Source organism: Cimex lectularius, unplaced genomic scaffold, assembly GCF_000648675.2.
Source record: "Cimex lectularius strain Harlan isolate CLEC.00 unplaced genomic scaffold, Clec_2.1 scaffold381, whole genome shotgun sequence".
NCBI classification, from domain to species: Eukaryota; Metazoa; Arthropoda; class Insecta; order Hemiptera; family Cimicidae; genus Cimex; species Cimex lectularius.
Window position 1 is genome coordinate 175818 of NW_019393025.1, and position 26999 is coordinate 202816.

General features: G+C 36.8%; 1 protein-coding gene across 2 annotated transcripts in view; it reads right to left on the bottom strand.

Annotated features, from left to right (window-relative positions):
• Nucleotides 1-26999, bottom strand: part of LOC106666932 (growth arrest-specific protein 2-like) — a 104622-nt gene that overhangs the window by 15327 nt on the left and 62296 nt on the right. The gene's annotated exons all lie outside the window — the stretch shown is intronic.

Here is a 26999-nt window from a genome sequence, read left to right on the forward strand (position 1 = left end):
ATAATCCTGGATCATGTGTTATGCTTAACATATCAAGATGTGTTAAGCAATATCGATAACATCTTGGGCGTCACATTTCAAAAAATTGCTTAACCCCTACAGGGATTCCTTTTATGCACCATACACTGAACTTTTCATCCATCTACTTCACCTGACACCCCCTTTCTCTTGATGATTTGAACGGACGTGATCAGGTTATTTATGAATTTTTTATGTATGCTCTGGAATTGTTTTGTGAAAAATTATTATATCTCTTCTACTTCATCTGAATGGTTCTACTCCCTCCAGTTTCAGTCATTCCCTAATTTTCTCTCTTTTCAAACATGACAAGATCAATGATGTTTCTAATTTCAGAGGAATTTCATGCCTGGATTCGATTGCTAAAATAGTGGTTTACTCCTTCGCTGATTAAAAATCTTTGTCACTGACAACAATTTACTAAGCAAAAATCAGGCAGGCTTTAGATGTGGGAACTCCACCTTTAACAACATATTTGCCTTATGTAACCTCATTAAGTTTAAATTTCTAAAAATGGGTGCTAATCTGTACTGCTATTTTGTTGATCTTAAAGCAGCTTTTGATAGTATAGAGTATTCTGCTCTATTTCTGAAGCTTTACAATGCAGGAAAATTTGTTCATTGTTTAAAATCCCTATATTCTAACTAATCGGCTGCCATGAGAAGTTTAGATGGAACCACAGATTCCTTCAAGGTGAAAAATACGAGCGCCAAGGCTGCCTATTGAGCCCAATTCTGTTTTTGTTGTTAATCGATGATTTGCATCTGGCTCTTGAATATGGTGCTCATGCCTGTGGAACGATGATAATAAAGGTATTGATGTTTGCCGATGATGTAGCCATTTTTGCAGATAACCCGGTCACAATAGCTCAAGTGGTAGAGCAGCGGCGTATCAAGCCGAAGATCGTGGGTTTGAATCCCGCTCGTGCCATTTACTTTTTTATTTCAACCAAAAACCTTAATTAATTGTAATATATTAATTGGTCAAGCGGACCACGAAATTAGTGAATCTACAACAAAATTTCACCTCATCATTCGCCTTGGTTATGCCCGGCTTGCCTTGTCTCTCGATCCTAGAATATCACTTCAGTTATGTATTTGATTCCTTCTTTTAAAGTTATTTTCTTTTTCTAACTCATTTTATAGTTATATTTCGTTTTCTTATATAATCTGCTGTACTATACTGTATAATGGAACAAGTATTTTATTTTTAATTTTAATTGTAAACATATGTATATATACTGTTAATAAATTTTCCACAATTAAAACATAAAAAAAGACCATCAACGCCCCCAAGAGATTATTATCAGAGCTATGAATGTGCTTTTACTATACCACCTTTTATTATTAGAAGACAGTTCGAATTCTTATAATTCTGTTTTATTGATGCAAAGGTGATTGACCAGCTTTTATTCAACAATATATTTGGTAGGATCGGTGATGTGGTCCAAAGAATGTTCTGGTGTTGAAATTACGCCAAGCTTTCGGTGTTTTATTTCACCTTCCTCAGGGCTCAACAACGGATACATATACATATAATATTTTATAATTGTGCTAATATTTTATTGCTCATGTGTGTAAGTGAAAATCAAAAATCAACTTGCTTTTCCAACTTACAGATTCTCCATCAGTGTTTAAAATTGTTTCCCCACCCCCCAAAATGTATAAATAGTTTTTCACTCTTTTTGACATTTCTTATTTTGTCTGTGATAATAGTTTGTAAGTGCCATTTATTTATTTATCAATTTATTTATTGAAAACATTGTACTCAGTATAAGAAATATCAAAAAGAGTGAAAAATATTTATACATGTTAAAAAGAAAAAAACTTTTAAAAATAATGTGTGGTGATAAGCTGACCGTTAATCGATATTTATTTAGAAATCGTGAGATGCGGTCTGGTGTGATGTAGGTTTCAGAAAAACATTTTCTTTATCGTGCCAACGTTTCGATCTTTTATTGAGATCATCTTCAGGGCTCAATAAAAGATCGAAACGTTGGCACGATAAAGAAAATGTTTTTCTGAAACCCACATCACACCAGACCGCATCTCACGATTTCTAAATAAATTTAAAAATAATTTCAAATGTTAGAATCTAGCACTGAGGAAGGTGAAAAAAAAATTGGTGTAGTTTCAACACCAGAACATTCTTTAGACCACATCCCCGATCCTACTAAATATATTCTGCTTTATTATCCCTAATTATGTGGTTAGTAACGCAATTGAAGCAGCACACTCCTCCATTGATTCAGGGTTAACCGTCAGTACCGGAAGAACAAAAATCTATTGGGCACCTCTTATGAACCTTGCAAGTCCAATTCATTAAAGGAAGAACAGCGTTCGAATTTAGTGACAGGATTAACTTTAAATAATTTCCTTTGTATCCCCAACACAAATATCTCTTCGGAAGATCGAGTCAGGAAATCCTAAAACGTGAAGTGGTTTGAAGTCGAATTTATGCCCTTCTTTCATGGTAATCTGCATGGATGGGTCAAAATCTTCAACCGGTGTAGGGGTCGCTTTTTAAACATGTACGGTGATTACCACAGGCAAATAAAAGTTCGGACTATAACTTCCATTTTGATGGAATTGACAGTCAGTTGGTGGAGAGCGTCCTCTGGCAAGATTGGCCCCGGAGCGCAAAATGTGTTGTCGAAGTTAACCAGATCCATGGGGTACCCTAGGATATGTCTAGATTATGAATTTATGACTTTGTACTGATTTGCACATAGAATTTTCGGTCAGTTAAAATGCTAATTAAGTGAAAATAGGCATCGAGCAAAGTTGAGAGAGATAAGCGTATATGTATATTAGCTGCGTAACACAGTCAAAAGTATTGAAAAGTGTGAAAAGGTGAAATGCGTCTGCCAGACCGAAACAGCGAGAATAGGCGGAATAGTGAACGAAAAAGGACCAAGTTAGTTTTTTTTCTTCCTTTTTTTAGTTTGACTTAATTGATACGATTTAACTGCATTTTCATCACGGTTGTAAGTAGTGGAAGAAAACTAAAATCCTCTAAAACAAATTGAAGGATCTAAGGTAGCCGACATGTGTCAGCGTGCTGGAAGACTTAGGATTTTAATAAGTGTAAAAATAGACCGTCCCCGCCGGAGGCTGAGGCAGGCCGAACGCAGTAATGGAGATTACACAACACAAAGAAGGATGACAAAAGAAATCGGGATAAAAGGGTTAAATAATAAAAGAAGCCGGACTCGGATGCCTCGAATCGGTCTGTTAACATTTCATCTTTCGTGTCTCTGGCTTATTTCAGTTTCGGGCATCGGATTATAAAAGCAGTGTGTCCCTCGTGGGAGGAGGAGTACTACACCGGCAAGAAAGCCGCGTGTCAGTCATGTCGGATGTCGTGATGGTAAATATTTGTGGTGGAGTAACAGCCCGCTCCTGGTAGGAATATTGAAATTGGATTCCTCTAAATCTGGCTTGCTAGTCGGCCTAATATTGCCAACGGCCATAAACTGAACACGCTCGTTATCGACTAAGACCTTTAAGGGTAATCTTTAAGAATAAATAAGTTTCAAATATCGACGAATTTTATCACAGCGGATGTGCATGAATCCATGACATCATTCCATCACCAAAACTCCAAAATTAAATTTCGTAAGTAATGATTTTCCTTTTTTTTTGTGACTCTCATCTAGATTAACGGGCAAAAAGTGGCTCTTTCACAAGCTAGATAAATTTAGTTACTTTTGTTAATTTTGTTTAAATTATTATTAATAGAAGATGCTGATGTCTTAAGTTCTAGTATTGGAAATGCGATACTTCGACGTTGAATCAAAACTATCAAATGAGCCGTTGTTACATCATTTATTATGCAGTATAACTTATATAATTTTTAATTTTGAAAAATGTTAATACATTACACAATAAATTTACAAGTCAATTTGATAGCGTCGTTCAGTTGTACAAACTAGGAACAACCGAATTGAATATCTATTGCAACTATTTCATTATTGGGCTGGTGCAAAAATAATGCAGGTATGTGTGGTGATTAGTGACCGTTAATCGATATTTATTTAGAAATCGTGAGATGCGGTCTGGTGTGATGTAGGTTTGAGAAAAACATTTTCTTTATCGTGCCAACGTTTCGATCTTTATTGAGATCATCTTCAGAGCTCAAAGTGTTTGTCTTCTGTGTAATTGTGCCATTCTTGCGTGTCGTGTCGAGAGTGCCTTTTTTCTGAAACCTACGTGAACACATCAGACCGCAACTCACCATTTCTAAATAAATAATGCAGGTTTTGAAAAGACAGTCAAAACTATTTTTAATTTCACTAGTTTCGTGGTCCGCTTGACCAATTAGTATCTTTCAATTAATTAAAGTTTTTAGTTGAGATAAAAAAGTCAGTGTCACGAGCGGGATTCGAACCCACGATCTTCGGCTAGATACGCCGCTACTCTACCACTTGAGCTATCGTGACTTGGATCCACTCGGACATTAACTTCCCATCTCACCCCCACCTTTTGAATTTTCCCTCCTTTTTGCCATTTTTCATATGTCGTGTAATCTATTTGATTCTCGGCGACAATTGAAATGGCCACGGAGAGCTTTAGTGAAGATATTCTTCATTTTAACTTATTAAATTCACTATTTTTCGTGGTCCACTTGACCAATTAATATCTTTCAATTAATTAAGGTTTTTAGTTGGGATAAAAAAATTGAAAAATGGCAAAAAGGAGGGAAAATTCAAAGGTGGGATTGAGATGGGAAGTTAGTGTCCGAGTGGATTGAGCTCAAGTGGTTGAGAAGCGACGTATCTAGCGGAAGGTTGTGGGATCGAATCCCGCTCGTGACACTGACTTTTTTTATGTCAACTGAAAACCTTAATTAATTCTGTTCAATCCATCATCGTTTCATGCTGACAAAGCCAGCAACCACAGGCGGACGTCAACTCAATTAGGGTTTTCATGCAACCGTTGAATCGTATTGAATGAATGAAAAAAGTACTTTATTAGATAAACAAAAGAGAGAAAAAAATTGCACATAACTTAAAAGCACATAACGGTAATGGTTATCGACCGGAGTCGGAATATAAATTTTTAATAAACAAACAACACATTTAATAGAAATGATAAACCTTTCAGACTTTTTAGACCTAAAACTGTCCATAATAAACAACCTAATAGAAATAGACGTATATAGAAAACCCACAACTACAGACACTATGATACCAGCGGATTCTTCCCACCCATGGTCCCAAAAGGCTGCTGGTTTCATTTGGCTCATAGACCGGATGTTAAAACTTCTGCTAACACCTGATAACTATAAAAAAGAATTTAAAACTATTAAAACCTTAGCAAAAAACAACGGGTATCAAGAAATATTTATTGATAGGTTGGTAGTTAAAAGAATAAAAAATTAACTTTAAACGAATCAACAATAGGACTCAGCCACCCCACCACAAATGAATCATTAGGTTTCCGTTGTTTGCCATACATTGGTGAATTACCGGAAAAAGTTAGTAAAATTTTTAAACAAGAAGGTTTTAGAATAGCTTTTAGAAGTACGGGTTCACTTAAAAACATCCTCTCAAAACCTAAAAACAAAGTAGACAACTGGCAAAAAGCGGGGTTTACCAACTCAATTGTAATGATTGTGATATTAAATATATAGGACAAAGCGGTAGAGAAATAAAAACAAGAGTAAAAGAACACTTGCCTAAATCGAGCAAATTTTCGGACTTTAAGGACCATCAAAAAGAAACAAAACATAATTTCAATTCAAATTTAAATACAAGAGTGTTACATAGTTTCAACAAAGGGAAAGAACTAGATTGGTTTGAGAAATTTGAAATTAAAAAATGTAAAATTGAACATGGTGATAAATGCATTAATAATATAACAGATTTTGATCTACCTCCCATTTTAAATATGTACATAAATAATATCAAACATCCAAATAATTAAACTAATTATTTTAATTGTTATTATTTTTATAGTAATTTAATAATATTAAGTATTTACTAGTATAATATTTATTTGTGTTATAATTTCCGCGTTTCGCACGTTCAAATTGAGCGCCATTAAAAAAATCAGCTGCTAATTGGAATGTCGCGTTGGCGGAGGTATCAGCGGGTTCACTTTGGCAATTCATGTCGAGAGACGTGGTTGTAGAAGTCCTTCAACCTGATGATGAGCTAAAAGGCTCGAAATCCGGATCGTTGCAAAACAACTTACTGTGAGTAGGAACTATCTTTTTAAAAAGGATTGAACAACACATTTCTTCTCAAGGAATAAACAAAAGAGAGAAAAAAACTATATAAGCAAACTAAAATATCTATGTATATTTACATACACTTATGCACATATAAATAACCAGGGTGTCTCTGATATAATCAATAAACATTTAATAATTGAAATAAAAAAATAATATTTTCCTGTAGTTCCAGGCTTCCATCGCAAACTTTACTAAATTTAAGGACTCGGGGTTATTTAATATAAATTAGGTGCTCTCTTGCTAACGTGGGCAAGCCTATATGCCGTGCTCGGAATTCCGCTAAAACTGGGCATTCTGCTAAAAAGTGAAAACAATCTTCTCCAGCCTGCCTGTTGCAAAGAGAGCACTTATCGGAACTATTGACTCTTGTGAGATTATAATTAAGATAAAGTAACTAGCACCTAACTTTGAAAAACCAGCGTGAAGCATTCATGTTTTAAATACACAACCTTTGATTCCCAGCTGCCTCATCGTAAAGAGGTGGCTGAATGTATTAGAATGCCATTTAATACTCAACCCCCACGCAAATGGTAAAATGAGTGTGTACCGAACTAGGCCGAACGCTAAACACTACTTGACTATACGTAAAGAAAATCGGGGATAAACAGACCTATCTGAACCGTGACCGTGGTCAAGGCTCCGTTACTAATGACTAGTCACCCGCACGTCCACACGTCGGCCGGTTTACAGTCGTAAAACACACGGGCCGATCCCGTTTTAGTTCCCACTACCGGATAATATAAATAGTAAGGATTTACAGTTAACAAAGTAGTGTGTACTAATCAAAAACATTGAGGAAAACTTGGCTTCAGGCGGTGAATTTTTTTTCACATTTTACGTTGAATTTTTCCAAAATACTTCCAATAATAAATTTGGCTTAACGAACCAAAGCTTACAGAACAAAATGTCCCAGAAATGGTTATAGACCAGAACTGATTGTAAATAATTAAAAACCAAGTTTCTGATGTTGTTTATACGATCCTTTATTTGCCTTTAAAGTTGAGGTCGCAATAAAGTTTTTAAATCCTTTCAATATATCACAGCAATATTACGGCAGACAAAATGTCTCACCCCCAAGGAGAGATACTATCGCCACTTCTTGCTAGTAATCGATGGTCTAATTAAAGAACTTAACGAGTTAGGATATCATACCATATGTTACGCAGATGACAGGATAACAATCATTAAAGAGAAGTTTGAAGACACTGTCAAATCAGATGCAAAACGCACTAAATATTGTAGGAAGATGGTGAGAGAAAAAAGGTTTAAATATCACCCCTAAAAAACATACCTCATACTGTTCGGGCGCGTCTCCGTCAGCGAAGCGCCCGATTTGTGACGTACACTGTACCCCTCTATCTACAACCCCTATCTTCTCAAAATCCACCAGTCAGAACACGCTTTCCTCCTTTTTCCTCAAAAACCCATCCCTTTCAGCCTTTTTGGGCTCTCTTCTCCGCCAACTTTCGGAGCGAGGACGCCTCCTATAGCCCTATCTCCCCAAAGTGTTGCACCATAGTAATTAACCACCGTGTAAGATCGCCCGACTATTGCTTTGCTATGAACATTTATCGCCGCGCGAATGTCCGCGTATTGACATTAGAATCGCCCCATCCTTAACTCCGCGTGCATCCCATCTCCCGACCGCATAGTCCCAAACCTATTTATCATCGCCATTCTCCCTTAATATCTCATCTCCCTTTATCCATCTACCATTATCATAATCCCACGAACGAATCATCCATCATTATCCCCGGAAGACTCCATCATCTCACTAGCATCGCCGCCTGGATTGCATCATCTCATTACCATCGACACTTGGATTTCATCATCCATCATCGACGCTGATGGAACCAGGCCGGTGCACTGGCCTAGTCATCGCCGAACAACGCGCGATATCGCATTCAGAGACATTCACCGCTTTCCGGCCTTCATCGCCTTCAGGTCTCCAATAGGATCATCGGCCATCTTGTAAGCCATAGAAATTTCATTAAACAGCGAGTCTTCAATTACTCCTTTCGTTCATTATTTATTCCTTCATTTAATTCTTCCTAAACCATCTCCTAATCAATCGGGAATCTTCCATTCCCGTTGGTGCCGAAGCAATCTTCTTATTAATTATATCTCCTATCTTCGGTGGTGTTCGTCGGCGCCATTTTGTATTTGGCTGCTGGTGAACACATACCTTTCACAAAAAGAAGGAAACTCAATATAAACGATCCCACTATAAAAAGTGAAGCCTTAACTTTCTCCAAAGAAACAAAGTACCTTGGCAAAGGCTCAAAAATGGGGAAAACACATAGGCACCATCCTGCATAAAGCCCATGCACTGGCCAAAAATTATGTAGTAAAAACTGGGTAATAAAAACCCAAAATGGCGTGTTGGTAAGACACCACAACGATTAGACCAAGGATTCCCAAACGATGACTGGCCGTGTATAATTACGTTTAGACTGGGGTTAGCGATGATTTTAACTGGGTAAAGTCAAAGCAGCCCCTTTTTTGAGGTGATCACCCTGAAAAACCTCCAATCGCCTTGGACACCAACAATGTTAGTTTTATAACACTAGACTTCATGTACCAGGCAAACATCTATCTCTTCCCGCGAAATTATAAACTCGAAAAGTCTGCTCAATGCCGCTTTACTCTTGGGGTTGGTTTATTTGGGCAGCGTTCAACGGCCGGGTTGCATCGTCGTTTCTGGTTGGTCTGCTAACTGCAGTTGCTATCATTTTCGCGTTCCCCGGCATCGCTCGACAGAGCGCAGATAAGGACATTTATTACCAAATATAGCATGACAGGTGTCATCGGTTTGAGCGGCTCGTTCGATGTACTTAGACGCATTTAAATTGGCCCTTTTCTGGTTTGTTACATTCTTTTAGCACATGATTACACGAACAGAGAGAACAAGTTGTTTCATTTTTACGTTCACCGTTGTGAAATCAACAACTGAAACATCGGCGAACAAAAATGTGATGGGCGACGTCGCAAACTGACCAAGGCAATCTCATTTGACCAGTGCCCTCAATTTGATGGAGAATTGGGCCGATCTCTACGGCGAAATTTTTGATATTTTTATCATTAACATTTTTGGGGTGATAAATCGAATCGCTAAATAAACGAATTTTCACCAAACACTTTCTTATTTAGTCTCCTTAGGTCCGCTTCTACTTTAGCAACATTTGTACCTGGCGGTGCATCGAAAATCCGATTCTGGGGATATTTTTCTTCGCGATTTCAGCTGTTTACCACATTCCTTGTTTATTGACATTGCGAGCTTATCCTTTTCCTCCTTTCTGCACTTTGTCAACATCAACCGACCTTTGGAGATTTGTTTTGCGTTTTCCCTTTAACCCCAACCTCCAAGTTCACGACGTTAGCCGATTCCTTCGGTACCTTTTTTTGTAGTTTCCGGTTTTACATTTTCCGATGCAGGAGATTCGATGATCTTAAATTCCGGCTCACGGCGCCTTTTTCCCTTTAACACAGAAGAGTAACTTACCCCAGAGGAACAAGATCGGTACAACAAACCTGTTGATCGCGATTTCCCTGCTTTAAGGTTTCTATTTGCCTTTTACCCCCCCATGGATATAGGCCTTGACAAGGCGGAGAGGCTTGCGTGCTTCAGTGAAACAGAGCTATGCTGGCGGTAGCACCGCTGCCAGAAGGTTCTCCCAAGCCAGAGAGGTCCCAGTGGAGAAGCTAGACTAACAGTGTCCACCCCCGAAGCGTCTGATCCAGAGTGGGCGGCTTCAAACAGCGTCTGATCCATAATGGGCGGCTGACCTAATGGCAGTGAAGAAGGTAACGGGAAACTACTTCACTTAAGCTAACTTCCCAGGTAAATCTTTAGAATGATTGGAAAACCTAAAGCCATGGCCCATCAGTGGGCAGGGGGTGCTAAGAATCTCCGAGCCAATCATGAGAAGGATAGCCATCTGGAATGTTCGCAGCTAATTTCAAAGTGGAAAAACTAACAATGCCATCAGGGAAATTGAAAGATTTAATATTGATATCCTTGGCATTAGTGAGTAGCGTTGGCCTAATTCAGGACAGTGTGTAGTAGATGGATATCATGTATGCTATGCTGGTAACAATGAACCTCATCACTTTAAAGGAGGGGGATTCAAATCCATCCAAAAATCAGTAAGACTGTCCGAAAGTTTGTGCCAGTGTAAGACAGAGTCTTTTTTCTCCAACATAATGCACAACCTATCTTGGTAAATGTTATCCAGGTCTATGCACCAACATGTGATGCATCAGATGACGATAGAGAATATACTCAATTAAAGACTGCTTTATCATTTACCAAATCAATGGAAGTTACTATAATCATGGGTGATTTCAATGCAAAGGTAGGAGAAGGCCAACGGGGTGAAGTGGTAAGTAATTATGGATTAGGAATTGGCAATGAGCGAGGCGAACGATTAATTCAGTTGTGTCAGGAAGAGGAACTTATAATAGCAAATACATATTTCCAGATGCCACCACGCCGTCTTTATACGTGGACCTCAAATGCTGACAGGAATATCAGGAACCAGATTGATTATGCCTTGATTAATAAACGTTTTAGGAATTCAATCAAATGTGTGAAAATATACCCTGGAGCAGATATTAATTGAGATCATAATCTTTTGTTAGCAACAGTGAACCGTAGGTTGAAGAAATGTCAGTCAAAGGAGACAAATAGTCGAACTCTGAATTTTCCCTCCTTTTTGCCATTTTTCAATACAAAAAGGTGGGGTTGAGATGGGAAATTAGTGCCTGGGTTTTACATTTAATAATTTACATTTAATAAGACGTATTACCCCCTCTGGCTTTAATGACTGCTTCCACTCGTCTTGGCATACTCGTAAAAAGGTTTTGAAGAAAATCTTGGGTATATTGTCCCACTCCTCCAATACAGCTGCCTTTAGCATTTCAAGGGTAGTAGGAGGTGGATTTCGTGAACGAACCTTTCTTTGGAGATAATCCCAAACGTGCTCGATCAGGACTTCTTGCTGGCCAATGGCGTGGATATCTGTGGTGTTCAGGTACTCAGAAACACATCTTGCCTTGTGAGGACGGGCATTATCATGCATGAACAACGATTCAGTCTATGAACGGCATAAACGGCACTACATGATCTTGAAGAATCATTTCTACATACCTTAAAGCATTCAAGGCCCCTCCTTGGATTGGCAACTCGGTACGTGCCTCCCAAGATATGCCGCCCCAGAAAATGATAGAACCCCCTACAAATGGCTCAGTTTCTAACGTGCAGCACTTACTATATCGTTCTCCAGGCCTTTTCCAAACTCTTTCACGGCCATCTCGACTGTTAAGGGCCACTCTCGTCGTGAATAAAACTTTTTTCCATTCCTCCACAGTCCAAGATCGGTGTTCCCTTACAAATCTCAATCTCTTTATGCGGTGTTCAACGGTGAGAAGGGCCGGGGTTTCACTGGCCTTCTTGAGCTGAGGTTTGACTCTCGAGAGTCTTCTAATAACCGTTGACTCCGAGATTGATAGCAGATTGATTAAAAACATCAGCGATCAAGTTTTTAATGGAAGAAGCTGTAGAATTACGCTCCCGAATGCTTGCATTTTAATGAAGCAGTCATCTATGGGATTAGTGATTCTGGGGCGCCCTGACGTTGGTCGCCTCGAATGACTCCCAGTCTCCCTGTACCTTTTTATGGTCCTTGAAACGGAATAATAATGAATCCCAAGGCGATTAGCGATGTAACGCAATGATTTGCCTTCTTCAGAGAGAGCGATGATTCTGACTGAATCATTGTGGCTTATGCGATTCATTGTGAATAAAATTAATTGTTGTAACTAGACTAAAGAGAAAAGAGAGAAAAGACTTGATACAAACGAAAGATAAACATGGACTGAAAGGAAATTTGAAATGAATAAACAAAAATTCCATCGCTTGTTGGTTAACAGTAAATAAATAATGATGTGTCTAATCCCTAATGTCTCTCATTTAATATATAATATTACTATAAATATAAACAAAGTATGGATTAAGTTCCAAACCAAGAAAATCTCGAAAATTATGGGTGTTGCAATACTTTTGACGGGGAGTTTATATATGGAAGTTTTGAAATTGCTTAAGGAAGAACTTAACTTGCTTAACTGCTTCTGGTCGATTTATAGAACAGCATCTATAGAAGTGGAACCATCCCACAGGACTGGCTCAAATCCACTTTTATACCACTCCCAAAGAAACCTAATGCAAAAAGTTATAAGGAATACCGGACAATCAGTTTGATGAGTCACATGCTGAAGTTATTTTTAATAGTCCTGCATTTAACAATATATCGGAAATGTGAAGAGAGCATTGGAGCTAGCCAATTTGGATTCAGGAATGGATCCATTGGAACTCGGGAGGCATTGTTTAGTTTTGAAAACTAATACTAGTTCAGTGATGTCTCGATGTCAATGTCCATGTTTTTGTTTGCTTCTTTGATTATGAAAAAGGATTTGACTCAGTCAAACATGATGAAGTTATTAATATTCTTAAAGAACTGGGCCTAGACAATCGTGATATCAGGTTGATTGGGAATTTGTATTGGAATCAGTGTGCTGGTGTCCGGGTAGATATCAGAAGAGGTGTCAATTACTAAAGGTGTTCGTCAAGGTTGTATTCTTTCACCTCTACTTTTTAATATCTATTGAGAAAGAATTTTCCCGGATGCTCTGAAAGGAAAGGCGTGAAGGTGAATGGAGTTCTTGTTAATAACATAAGATACGCTGACGACACTGTCCTGCTTGCATCAAGACTGGCAGACTTGCAAGGACTGTTGGATTCTGTCTCTACAGAAAGCAGTTCCATGGGATTACGACTTAACGTGAAGAAGACAAAATGGATGGTTAACAGGAAAAAACAAAATGGTTCACAGAACCTTCTCAAGTTGGCAGTGAGATAATTGAGAGGGTCTCGTCTTATAAATACTGGAGTGCTATGTCAAGGGACTCTGCATGCGAAATCCGTTGTAGAATTGAACAAGCTAGAAATACCTTCCAGAAAATGAGGAAAATCTTGACAAACCGGGACTTATCTATCAGGCTTCCTACTCGAATACTTCGATCCTATGTATTCCGTATACTTCTCTATGGGGTTGAAACTTGGACCCTTTCAGACACATTATGCCGGAAGCTGGAAGCATTCGAAATATGGACGTACAGACGAATTCTGAAGATACCTTGGACAGCCAGAGTCAGTAATGTAGCTGTATTACAGCGCATGTATAAAAAGCTAGAAATCCTCAATACCACAAATGGAAGAAAATTACAATACTTTGGATACATAATGCGCAATGAGAAATATCATCTGCTGCAGATTATCCTTCAAGGAAAAATAGATGGGAAGCGTGGCTCAGGGCGTAGAAGAACATTCTGGCTTAAGAACATAAGGCAATGGTCCGCAGTGAACACAGCTGATCTATTTAGAATAGCTTTGGATCGAAACCAGTTCAGGCTGGATCGCCAACGTTCTACGAGGACATGGCGCTTGAAGAAGAAGAAGATTTGCCTTTTAAACCTGTTAGAAATATTTGTGAACATTCCAACAGCCTCTCTGGTATCATCGCGATGCTTAGGTTACTACTAGTTTTAACTACTTTTTTGAGTTTTTAAAATTACGAACGTACGTCGTCACTAGGCGCCGTCTTACTTTTTCTGCCTGGAAAAAAGGTGATATGTCATGAACTTATAATTGAAGTGTGAATGAATGTGAGAGAGAAACATAAAGATAGTTTGTTATGTTTATATATTTTGTTTAATGTTAGTTGAAACAACACGGTGTAAATTCACATCGCGTTTAATTTGTTTAATACGAGCGTTGAACATCCTGATTTTTTCCCCTGATTTGTGAGGATGAAACGGACTAGCGTAATTATGTCAATTTAAATAACAGGGAAAGTTTTTGGTAGGAAAAAAAAAACTTTCGGAACAGAAGATACTTTATTTTCTGCTACGTTTAATATGGAGTTATTATACTTTTGAACAGATGCATTCGATAGAAAGAGTCGTATCCCATGAGGACAATCAACATCAGCTTCTTCTTTGCTCACGAATCTTGATTCAATTAATAATAATTCATCCGTGCTCAATTTTTCTCCATTTCCAACTTTCGTGACTGGAGGTAATTGTCTCAAATCACTTATTAATATTACATCTAAGTTACCAAAATTACTTGCAAAATTACCAGTGATTTGCTTAAGACGTAAATCGATTTGCTCAAGATGTTCTGCGCCAATCATGCTCACTTCGTCGATTATTATTGCTTTGACATACTTAAATAATGATCTATATTGATGAGCGGCTCCTATTCTCAATGGCAACAATTTTGACAGTGATATTTTCAAAGCAGTGTGTACAGTTCCATCTATTGCTACAGCTGCTTTTCCAGTTGATGAACAAGTGATATAGGCATTACAGTACCCATCATTATCAGAAAAACGATTATATATTTCCATAATAAGTTTGATAACGAAAGTTTTACCGCATCCAGCTGGTCCAGTGAAGAAAATCTGTAAAGGATTATTATCATTAGATAATAATTTGTTGATTACGTGTTAACAGCGCTCTTTGCTTTTCATTAGCCATCTTCATAGCTGCACAAAAATCCGCACCAGACAAAATATTTTCTTTTTTTTTAGCAATTGCACCAAGTTTATTCAAAATGGCCAATTGAAGATCACTATTTATATCTGAATTCGGATTATTGTATAATTGCTGAAAGGGGTTTTCTTCGGGAAAACTGTTGGCAACGTCTTGCATTTCATCTTCATCCATAGGGGTTTCTTCGCGGCATAGTTCTCTACAAATTTGTATAGTTTTATCAATATCAATGTTTTACTCGAATTCTTTTCTCCTCTGCTGTATAATATCCTCATTATCATCATAAATTCTAATAAACTTCAGCTCTGCTAATATTTCCTCTTCTTCATTTCGGAACGGTAAGTGCAGTGTCACCATCTCTCGCTTATATTCGTTAAAGTGAGTGGCCATGTCGTAATTACGATACCGAATTATCTTGGGTTCCCGCCTCTCAATAAATTCTTTTTTCCTGTTTTCCGTATATTTCGATACGAATTGAGCTAATGTAATGTTATCTAAAAATTCTGGTGTTCTCTCGTACTTATCGAACCAGTTTTCTTTCCAAACATCAGTACAATCATCATCTAATTTAGATAACTCCTTCATAGTTTTTCTTATACGTTGACGTTCAATTGGCCATACCGTTGGAATATATACGATGATGACTGAAGTTTTAGACATGGGCTCTCGTGGTAAATACCACGCAGCTTCTTGACTTGTGATTTCAGTATGGTTTAGTATATTCAAAATAATATTTTTAGTTATATCGATAATATCGAATTCTGGATGTTCATCCATTGTTTCGATTATTTTTCTCTGTAAATGACTTACTCCTCTGTTTGTTTTATTAACGTATTCTACTGCATAAGCTGCACATGAATATGCCTAAAGAAGTTTTCACTTCAATAATACCATTAAAAAATTGAGCCGAAATGAGGAAAGAATAAATTTCTGGAATTAAATCACAAAAATACCGGCTGGTTTATTTCCATTTTTCACCGTAAATTAGTGCAAGTTCGTCGATGACATGCAGTTTTTTGTACTCACTCCACATTTTAGGAGCCGTCATGTCCTGTTGGGAATATAAAGCAGGAACTATTGAAAAATAGAAACGGGAAGAAAATATTCTTTTAAATACCGGTACATCCTTTTCACGCATTCTCTCTTGGCCATTGTTGACAATTACCTCAGGCATGCAAGCTGAAATGGTATTTAATGAGCCTATTTGTACATGTTGCGGGAAGAAAATAACCTAGAGAAACGGTAATTTTGTACTTGTTCACTTACAACATACATTGCACAATTCTCACATAAAACGATTTGTTCAAAAATCATAAGACAGAAAAAGTAACATTAATATGTTTAAAAAACTGTAAGTACATGTAACAATAATGGGCCTTATAATAACCTTTACCGTTAATTAATTAAGGTTTGTAGTTGATAAAAAAGTCAGTGGCACGAGCGGGATTCGAACCCACGACCTTGGGCTAGATACGCCGCTACTCTACCACCTGAGCTATCGTGACTTCGATCCACTCGGACAGCAACTTCCCATCTCAACCCCACCTTTTGAATTTTCCCTCATTTTTCCATTTTTCAAATGTCGTGTAATCTATTTGATTCTCGGCGACAAATGAATCTCAACTAAAAAACCTTAATTAACTGAAAGATATAATTGGTCAAGCGGACCACGAAAATTAGTGACTTTACAGTTAACTTTTAAGGCCCATAACTTCTTCGGTATAAAACGCACGATCATTTCTAATACTTCTAATCCATTTGTTAACGGCTTATGAAGAAATTACTTACTTATTGCCTCACATCATCAGTTTATTCATGTGCATACTTAGAATTATTTACATTCTGGTATTGGTTTAGCTTATATGGTTACACGATCTCTCTTAATTTTTCAATACACTGTTGTTTTGTTACTGCAGAATCATCACCAACTGAAGGTTTCAGTATTTTGTCGTTTATCATAGATAAATATTATATTAGTATTAGTGTTTAGGTAAATTCAAAAAGCTTTTAGTACCAGCAGATTTTCTTTATTTATGGAAGACGCCTTTCACTCACCTTGTGAGCATCGTTAAAACAAAACGAAATAGAAATAACAGAAAAAAGAACTGTTCTTTTCAAACTATCGACATTGAAACGAGAACAGTTCGTTTTTTGTGTGTTATTTCTATTCTGTTTTAACGAAGGCTGATGTTGCTCACAAGGTGAGTGAAAGGAGTCTTCCATACATAAAGAAAATCTGCTGGAACTAAAAGATTTTTGAATTTACCTAAACAATAATATATAATGAGGTACCATCGGAAAGAGGTGCAAACATTTAAAAAAAATTGAATTAGTATAAAAATTCACTAATTTGGTGGTAAATTAAGGTTTTTAGTTGAGATAAAAAAATCAATGGCACGAGCGGGAAAACCTAAATTAATTGTAATATAATAATTGGTCAAGCGGACCACGAAATTAGTGAATTTAATGATTAAAAATGAAGTACACTTCACTAAAGCTCTCTGTGGCCATTTCATTTGTCGTCGAGAATCCAACCCAATTACACGACATTTGAAAAATGGCAAAAAGGAGGGAAAATTCAAAAGGTGCGGCTGAGATGGGAAGTTGATGTCCGAGTGGATCGAGGTCACGATAGCTCAAGTGGTAGAGCAGCGGCGTATCAAGCCGAAGATCGTGGGTTCGAATCCCGCTCGTGCCATTGACTTTTTTATCTCAACTAAAAACCTTAATTAATTAGTACAAAAAGTCGAACGGGTTATTATTTTTAATGTAATAAAAAATGGTATGCAGTTCTCTCAAGTATAAAATGTCAGCTTTCTCGACGACAAACAACAACGGGCACCTCAACAGTCATGAGTCAATTGAAAGAGGAGGTGTAACTACTTTGTGTCACGTGCTGGGCTTCCCCCCCGCCAAAGGCAACCCTTTCTAAAGATGGACAGTCACGCAAACGCTTCCCGGTACGCACGATATAATAACAACCCTCTGCCTCATTTTTACATTTTCCCTGTTGACGATCGATCTGCAAACGTGATGATTTCATCAGAACATATTTTAACCAATTCCAAAACTACAAGAACTACGGATTTTACAACACAATAGAAAAAATGGTTCATCTTGTCAATGTTCAAAAAACTAAGGCAATGGTGTTGAGAAATTTGCCCAAATATAAAATATTTGAGACCATTATGATATGAAAAGAACATTGTTGAGTACACGAATTCAAATAAATAAATATCTTGGTATTCCGTTTAACCGTCTGTCTGGTAACTTTGAACCTAGGCACAAAGAATGTAAAGGGTAACTCACTGGAAAGGAAAGTTGAGCTTTTCGATTCCATTGTCTACTTCTACGCCTCTACTTTCTATGGTGCTGGGATATGGACGAAATGGCCCAACTTCAGGTAGGCTTCATGAAACAACTACATCGTCCTTTCAACACTCCAGACCACTACGTACCAAGTACACTAATCTTCTAAAAGGACCCAGGACAGGTGGGGAATAATATTAAAATGTAACAAAGAGACCGTCATTTCAATATTACCTATAGCACAAATTCCTGCCGGCCCATCAGTGGTAATTTGACGGCCTGAATAACTGACTTAACTTTTCAGGGTGTAAATCCATCTCTTAATATACGCTTCAGAATACCTTTTAAGTAGGAAAGAAGATGTACCTGAGAAGTGGAATAATCTATATTCAAAGGACATTGATAAATGCCTCAACTCACGATTTAATCCGGGGTTCAGAAAGATACCTGGTTTAAATTCCGCTGAACAATATTTGCTATTTAGCTTACCTATTAGGAAAATAAGATTATTACTTCAATTGAGAGTAGATAATTATGAAATATTAAAGATATTTTTCGGTGGATGTTGCTATAGAATCAATGCGAATTCTTACACCGTATTATCTTTGATACCCCAATATACACACCTCTAAGAAGCCACTTAATTTGTAAACACATACAGTTTAATTAATTATAAAACTATAGGCTATATTATGCTTTGCCCNGTCGGGTAGCATCGGGTAGCGTCGCATGGCGTAGCATCGGGGAAGTGTTTCTGGCTTAAGGCAGACGAATTATTTATATTTTTTCTGGTGTTTTATAGTTGCGTTATCGGATCGAGGTTTTTTATTTATTGCTAAAACGACTGAATAGGGTTCTGTTCACTTACTACCAATATTTAAATGTAATAAATACGTAACTGTAAACTGTTAAATTGATATGATTATTTGTGTGCTCAAATGCATTTTGTTTTGTCGCATTAGCGAAACTGTTAGCAATTTAGTTATTTTCGTTTTTCAAATTGTTAAAGTAAATTTTGTATTTTAAATTATGTTTATGAATAGAAATGCTTGGCTGGCATAACCCCCTTGTGTATGTAATGCTTACCATAATACAATAAAATTTCTATCGTGTCGAGTTTGATACACGGACACTTGCCATAAGTGGCCAACTGGGCCAAAGCCTGCGTATCTATCCGGGCATGTAGAGATAGGTTGTTCGATATGTCCCACCTAATTGAAGGATGCAATTCTTTGGTTCCTTATAGAGAGCGAATAGGAATGCCACCCGATATGAGAATGGTGCTTGAGCACGACAGCAAGTTTCAGGGTATCCTATCCCGATTCTTGGAGATTGTTTTATTGTACAGTAATGATAGGTTTGCAACTCTAGCGTGTGTTGAATGTATTTATTAGTGTGAATGTGTAGTGTGAGAGGCGATGACGGAAGAAGGAGTGAATGGGTTTTGATTAAAATTCAAAAGAAATGAAAAAAAATGGAAGAACGTATTTGAACTATTGCAAACATATCTCTAAGATAATTTTGAAACCATGAAAGATGAACGCCAGATATCTAATTTTTGGTGAATATTAGGTACTAGAATGTCAGTATCTTTCTCTCCTGAAATATTTTCCTGACACTTTTCACAAGCTCCTCTTCTGTAAAAGACACCAAAGATCTCTGTAGAAAGGTTAAACCCAGTTTGCGTCTCATAAAACTCCGATCAATCAAAAAAATATCTTGGCCTATAACGACCTGGCAGCTAGGGTGTTTTATGATTTTTTTAAAAACAAACTTGTTTTCAAACGAGAGAATGAAGAAAAGGGTTATCGTTTAGCTGTGCAATATTCATCAGTGAGGGTAGCACGAATGAAGTTTTGTAAATTGTCTAGTGCATCTGTCTGGGGCTGAGACCTTTTAAACAATACACATTCCATTAAGCACGCGCATTCTACGTTCTTCAAGTGGAGCTAAGAACAAATTGTCCTATCCATCTCTTAGTTCACTTCCTGAGGCACCATTCCGAGCTAATAATTATCAATAATGTAATTAAATTCAATAAGCTCACTGACGGAGTAAGTCAGACAGTAAACAACGCCCTAAATTAACCAAGGGGAATTTGGAAATTGATATGATTTCCGTACATATTTATTGTAGAATTTTAACCTGCTTTAATCACCATTTTTAAAATTTCCTGTCTCAATCTAACTTGTTTCATTATTTCTGATTATTTCGTGAAATCCTATTATAAACAATTACCAGGTGGAAAGCAAACCGTCGAAATAGAACCCTGGCACAACGATTAATAGTGGCAGTGTCGAGTGTGCCTCATATCTAAATGTAATGCTTACTTCACTGAACTTCTTGACTTTAAAACAATTGACGGATTATCTCGCTTTGCATGAATTCCCTTAGACCCATAAATAGCAAAATCCGTCGTGGAAAAGACAGCCTGGCCAGATCGATACCTATCATCTAGTGGATCGTCTGGTCTCGCTTTTATTTCCGATGGTCGGATAGGTTTCCTCGCACGCTATCTTCCCAGTTGCGCTCTAAACGAAGTGTTTAACCAGCATTGGGATACTTCCTTGTAACTTTTATCATAATTAACACTTTTACAATGTTTCCCACGGGGTGAAAGCGTTTATTTGAAAGTAAATGAGCTCACAACATTGACGAGTTTTTGTCTGTATATGTCTGTATTGTATTAGATCAAAAAAAGGCGACCATATGTGGTATTACGTGAAAACGTCATCAAAAGCATGCAGCATCCAAACCAGGCTAGGTTATATTTTTGAGGTTACAATGATAAATCCGTAAAAGCGAAGTATAGAAGCAAAGAGTTACCTTCAGAAAATGGGATGGACGTTACATCACGCTGAACATTTTCCGGTTGCCCAAAGAGGGAAAAAACGAGTTTACATGCAAATGCAGCGCTGTTTGATTAATTGAAAGGGCAGTGGATTTGTCATCTCAGAGAATTGTAAATCCGCACTCGAAATTCCTGCTGGTTAAAGGGGGTTTGCAATATTCCATTCCGGGCCGAGGCGAATCATTTTTCCCACGGGGGAAAAGAAAATTTAAATCTGTTTTGACATTCATGACCCACAAAATCACATTTCACCCGAGGGTCTACGCGAAGGTAAAAGTTTTCTTCTCAAAATTTGTTTTTGTTGCCAGCCTATGAAGCAATAGTTCAGAATCTACCGAAACGGTCCTCCCACAAATCAAATGTTCATTGAACTGTAATGAAAATTGATTTATCTCCCGACAAAATCCCAGCGAAAACATCGTTCCCACAAAATTAAGTTATTCCCATTGTCGTAACAACGTCAAAATTAAGATTGTTTAAGTGAAAACTATTGTTCCAAAACTCCTGCCTCCTCATTGTACAACGAGACTTCGTTAATTATGTTAAATAATCAATTAAAACTCCAACTTTATATAACGAGTCTGGACGCTTTATATTCCGCTATCGACCAACTTCGATTATACTCTGGCTTGAGATATTATTGGCTATATTTAATTAGTTAATTAGAAATTAGAATTGAAGTTAATCATTCTTTCCTATCCCACCGGGTTTCCCCCCATTTTTAAAAAAAATATTTTATACTTGTTCAGAAATCGTGAGATGCTGTCTGGTGTGATGTAGGTTTCAGAAAAACATTTTCTTTATCGTGCCAACGTTTCGATCTTTATTGAGATCATCTTCAGGGCTCAAAGTGTTTGTCTTCTGTGTAATTGTGCCATTCTTGCGTGTCGTGTTGAGAGTGAAAATGTTTTTCTGAAACCTACATCACACCAGACCGCATCTCACGATTTCTGAATAAGTATCGATTAACGGTCACTAATCACCACACAAAAATATTTTATTTTATAGTCTTTATTATTTCAATATACATTGGAGGCAAGTTTAACTACAAGTTTTATATCGATATTTCAAAATAAATAATTGAAAAGAAAAAACAGGAATAAGTAGAAACTAATGGTTCAAATTATATATTCATTATAAAAATGAAGAAAAGAATTATACTACTTAAGCGATTATATATTAGATTTGTTGTTTACAAACAAAAATGCACTAGGATCGTAATTATTCTTCATCCAAAGATGGTCAAATGGAAGCAAATAAAAAAAGAAAAGAAAATAACAAGAAATGCCTTTACGATTAACGCCAAATTGATTCATTGATTTACGTTAGTTCCATTCTTAATTTATATGTAGACTGGATTTTTGTGCAGTAAAAACCAAAAAAAGTGCAGTAAAAGTAACTCAAAATGTGCAAAAACGTGCATTTAAAAACCTAAATCATGCTATCATACTCTTGTTTATATTAAAACATACAAAAATTAACTAACCCGATTTTATATGAGTAAATTAAGAAAAAACTTAAAATTCAGCTCGTACGCCCATGTCAAATAAATAACCCAACTTTTTTTAAAATTAATGTAGCAATCTGTATTTCTTGGTTTTTGATACCAATAAATTAAATGATTACCAATAATTTAAAATTAATTTTTTAACGCTTTCATTGAAATGTACGATTAATTATTCTTTTTATCTAAGGTCATGGTTGAGATGAAAAAGCAAGTGTCACGAGCGGGATTCGAACCCTCGACCTTCGGCTCAATTCGCCGTTGCTCTAACCTCGTACGAAGTGACCACAAGCGTCAAGTGGTTAGAGCAGCGGCGTATTGAGTCGAAGGTTGTGGGTTCGAATCCCGCTCGTGATACTAACTTAGATAGAAAGAATAATTAATCGCAATAAATTAATATGCTCAATCGTGACCGCTACTAAACATGTTTGGATTAAAATGTACGATGTTATACATTTCAAAATTTAGTTCTGTAAAATTGTGCCGCCTGTCACTTAAAATGTTTTTTAACAAAGAAAAGAGACGTTCTGTGTCTATTGACGTAATAGGGCAATTTTTGTATCAGGCGATTATAAAAGGTACGCAGGTCCGCAACAATTTCTTGGTTCCTTGACGATGACCTTTATATTATTTTTATTTTCAGTTCTTCCTTGGTTTCCCTTCAGTTTTATTTTAACTTTAATTTGTCACTTTTATGATTTCTGTCGTCAAAACTTCATCTCATTTTTCATTTTATTCTGATTTAATTAATTTTCTTTCTCTCGTTATCTTATGTACAGCAGTTCAATCCTTTCTCATTTTATATTCAGTTTATTCCTGTTATTTAGTGCATATTCCCCATTTATTGCCTCACCCTGCACCTCATTCCCTCATCTATTCCCTCCTTCTCATTCCTTTTCACTCTTATTATGTTTAACATCCTTACCTCCTTTCACGTAAATGCCCAATTTCTTTCTGCCGACTTTGATGATTTTCATGAATACTTTGCTAATAACTTTTTTCATATAATATCTGTTTCTGAAACGTGGTTTAACTCTTGTATTCCATTCTCACCAGTCTCCCTTCCATACCACTTCGTACTTCGTAGGGAATTTATGTTCATTCCAGCTTAAGAGCTCGGATTTTAACCTCCATTTCCTCCTCATCTCAAGTTGAATTTCTTTTTGATGAAATTTGATGCTGCTCTTATATGCTCTTACATGCTGTAATTTCTCGTCCTTTTAATATACCCTTTGACTCAGCTGTTGAAACCTCCCTATAAAATTATAATTCGTTTTACTCAAATATACTTATATCTGGTGATTTTAAGGCCAATTTTGTTCAGTCTTCACATTCCATTGGCCTTCATAACTCAAAATCCCTTTCTAGCTGTCCCCCTGTATGATCCTCAACGGTTTTATTTCTCTGACATCTCGCCTACACATCAATAGATATCATCATGAGTTCAGCCGGAATACCATTAAAATTGTCTTACAATTTCCATCCTTCCCGTAATCCTTCATATTTATAACTTTTCCTTACAAAATTCCCTTTTTCCAAATGTATGGAAGCAATGATCATTGGGCGTTTTTTAATTACACCAGTATAAGAAGCCTTTTTTTACCACTATTTATATGTGGAGTGAAACAATTCCTCTCCTGATAAAACTTCCAACTATAGCCGTTGCTTTCTTATCTCGTGCAAAATGGTGAATGTCCTCCATCTCCAAGCTCCCACACACCGTCGCAATTTAGTCGCTCGTTCGTCGTTGATATACGGCTTGAAGTTCCAGTTAATTAGCTTTCCCCGAATTTTCAACATAACTGATAATGAGATTTGACATTATTAGAAGTATTCCAGTAATTATTAGAATTGAGTTCAAAGTTGTTCCTTATAAAACAAATATTTCTTCTTATTATTTATCATGCATTTTAATTTTCGTTGGTTAAGATTAGGTGTAAGTTCTTAAATTTCATTTAACTTCAGTTGCCAATCGCTTAGAAAAGCAGGGTAAAGTTCAATATAAATTCTGCCAACCATATCTTTAACGTCTTAGGTAACTGTTGTCTTCTGCATTCATTGGGACAAGTTACTCGAGATGAATAAATAATTCATCATAATTAACCGGATTAGAAAATCTTCCTAAAAAGCCCCATTTGTAAGTATTTCCACCGATGTCGCCTTCCTAAACCTTAAAGCCAGAAACACACTTACCCGATGCTACGCCATGCGACGCTACCCGATGCTACCCGACGCAAATCCAAACTCCGATTTTCCATAAGGTTGCATTACCCCCGTGCACATCTACCCAATGCTATGCCACGCTAACCTACCCGACGCTCTGCGATCCCCACTGTCCAGATTTTCGTCGGGTCGCATCGAGTACAGTCGAAGACAAAAGAACCGGACACTCATATTTTTATTCAAACTACATGTATTATTGTCGTTATATTAATTACAACATACTTATTTTAATATAAACCAAATTAACTGTGATTAAAAATTAATTAGTTTTTATTTAAAAAATTAATTTTAATGGTTTGGTAGAAAATTAATCAAAACACCGGAATACGATTTTTTGATATAATGAATTTAACTAACAATTTATTGTACTCGCTTCGGCGGTACATATACTAAAATTGGAACAATTTATTACACGGTTTTGCTCATAAAATTTAATTAACAATTTATTTCATAGTTTTGCTCGTAAAATTACACCATTTTGTAATGTCGGGTAGCATCAGAACAGGACACTCATATTTTTTGTAGTTTATTTCAAACTAAGTACATGTAATTTTGTCGTTATATTAATTACAACATGTTATTTTAATGTAAACCAAATTAAACGAGATCAAAAATGCATAAGTTTTTATAAACATTGTTTAATTATGATGGTTAGGAGTAACTTTATTTAAAACAATTAAGTTTAACAAACAATTTATTAGATGGTTGTGCTCATAAAATTTAACTAACAATTTATTACAAGGTTTTGCTCAAAATAGTGCATTAAGAACAAAAGATGCGTTGCGATTGTGATAGTGATTATTGTGATAAACGCTGTGGACTGTACGCGACGTGTGCTTGCGTCGGATAGATGTGCACACCCCACCAAAACGTGGCAAGGCGTCGGGTAGCATCGGGTAGCGTCGCATGGCTTAGCATCGGGTAAGTGTGTTCCTGGCTTAAAGAGGTTCAAACTCCTTCCTCATCAATTTCAGAATGGACAATTTTAACAGCTTTGATCACATTTAGCAAAAGCGGTTTTTCCAGTATCCGCCATCAAATTCCACGTATCTCTAACGATGAACTCGAGCTTATCCTGATTTCTTTTATTTTTTTCACGGTGTTTCCACTCTGAACTTTTTTCCCGAGGGTTCGCAAGAGCAGAGGTTATATCAACCCTCGGAGTGCCGGTGTTTTTGAAAAAAGCCCATTTGTAAGTATGTCGGGTTGGAATGCAGGGCCGCTGGATTCGAACCCTGGACCTTTACCTTACAGTGACGAGCGCCGTGTCAACGCCTAAACCGTTGCGACCACCGACGCCCCCATATGTGAACTTTTCTTTCAGCTCTTAGTTTTTTTCCCAACACAACCCCATGAAGCAGGGACATTAAAAAACAAATCTATTCGCACGTCATTATTCTATGGCTATAACACGCGCTCAATCTTACGATAGGAACACCTGTGTGAATACTGAGCGGTAAGGGGTTATTCAACCAATTCTATAACGTAAAAATTAAATTATCTCTTTTTTCTTTTTCTGGAGTAAGATATTCGGAGTAAGATTGCCTGTGCTGTAAACTCACATTTGTTATGGTAGGATGCGATGTTATGTGACCTCAAGCCAGCGCAATACGTGTGAACAATGACAAATCCGATTTTCCTTCGAGCCTTGAGTTACCTCTCAAAACTATCATCTGTCAAACTATTGGGACGATTTTAACCTAAATTAAAACTGGAATCAGAAAAATAAAAATAACAATGTACACGTTTTTGAATACAAATCAAGGAAACACGTAAAAGAAGTAGTAATGAGTTCGGTTAGCTTAATTATTTTTTCCCATGCTCAATAAGTTGAGTGCATAGACACGCTACCAAATGTAAGATACTTTCACGGTAATGAAAACCGATAATCCCTGGGTTTTATAACAAAGACTGGGGGTAGGTTTTGGACAAATTCAACTGTTTGTCCCGGGCACAATTTATTTCCCAACTTTAATTTAATAAAAAAAAGACAAAAAGAAAGAAAAATGAAACAAAACAAATAAAACAGAGACAATAAACATAGCGAACAACCAAAGTAGAAAAACTGGACAAAAATTTAAACCAAACACAGATAAAAGAAAAAACCACCGTTGGGTTTATTGTCTGTATTTTATGTTTTTTATTTGAATTTTACGTTGAATATTTTTTGTCATTTTTGTATTAAGTTAAAATTGGGAAATAAATTGTGTCCCATAATAAATATAAGATATCTGCTAAAAAAAT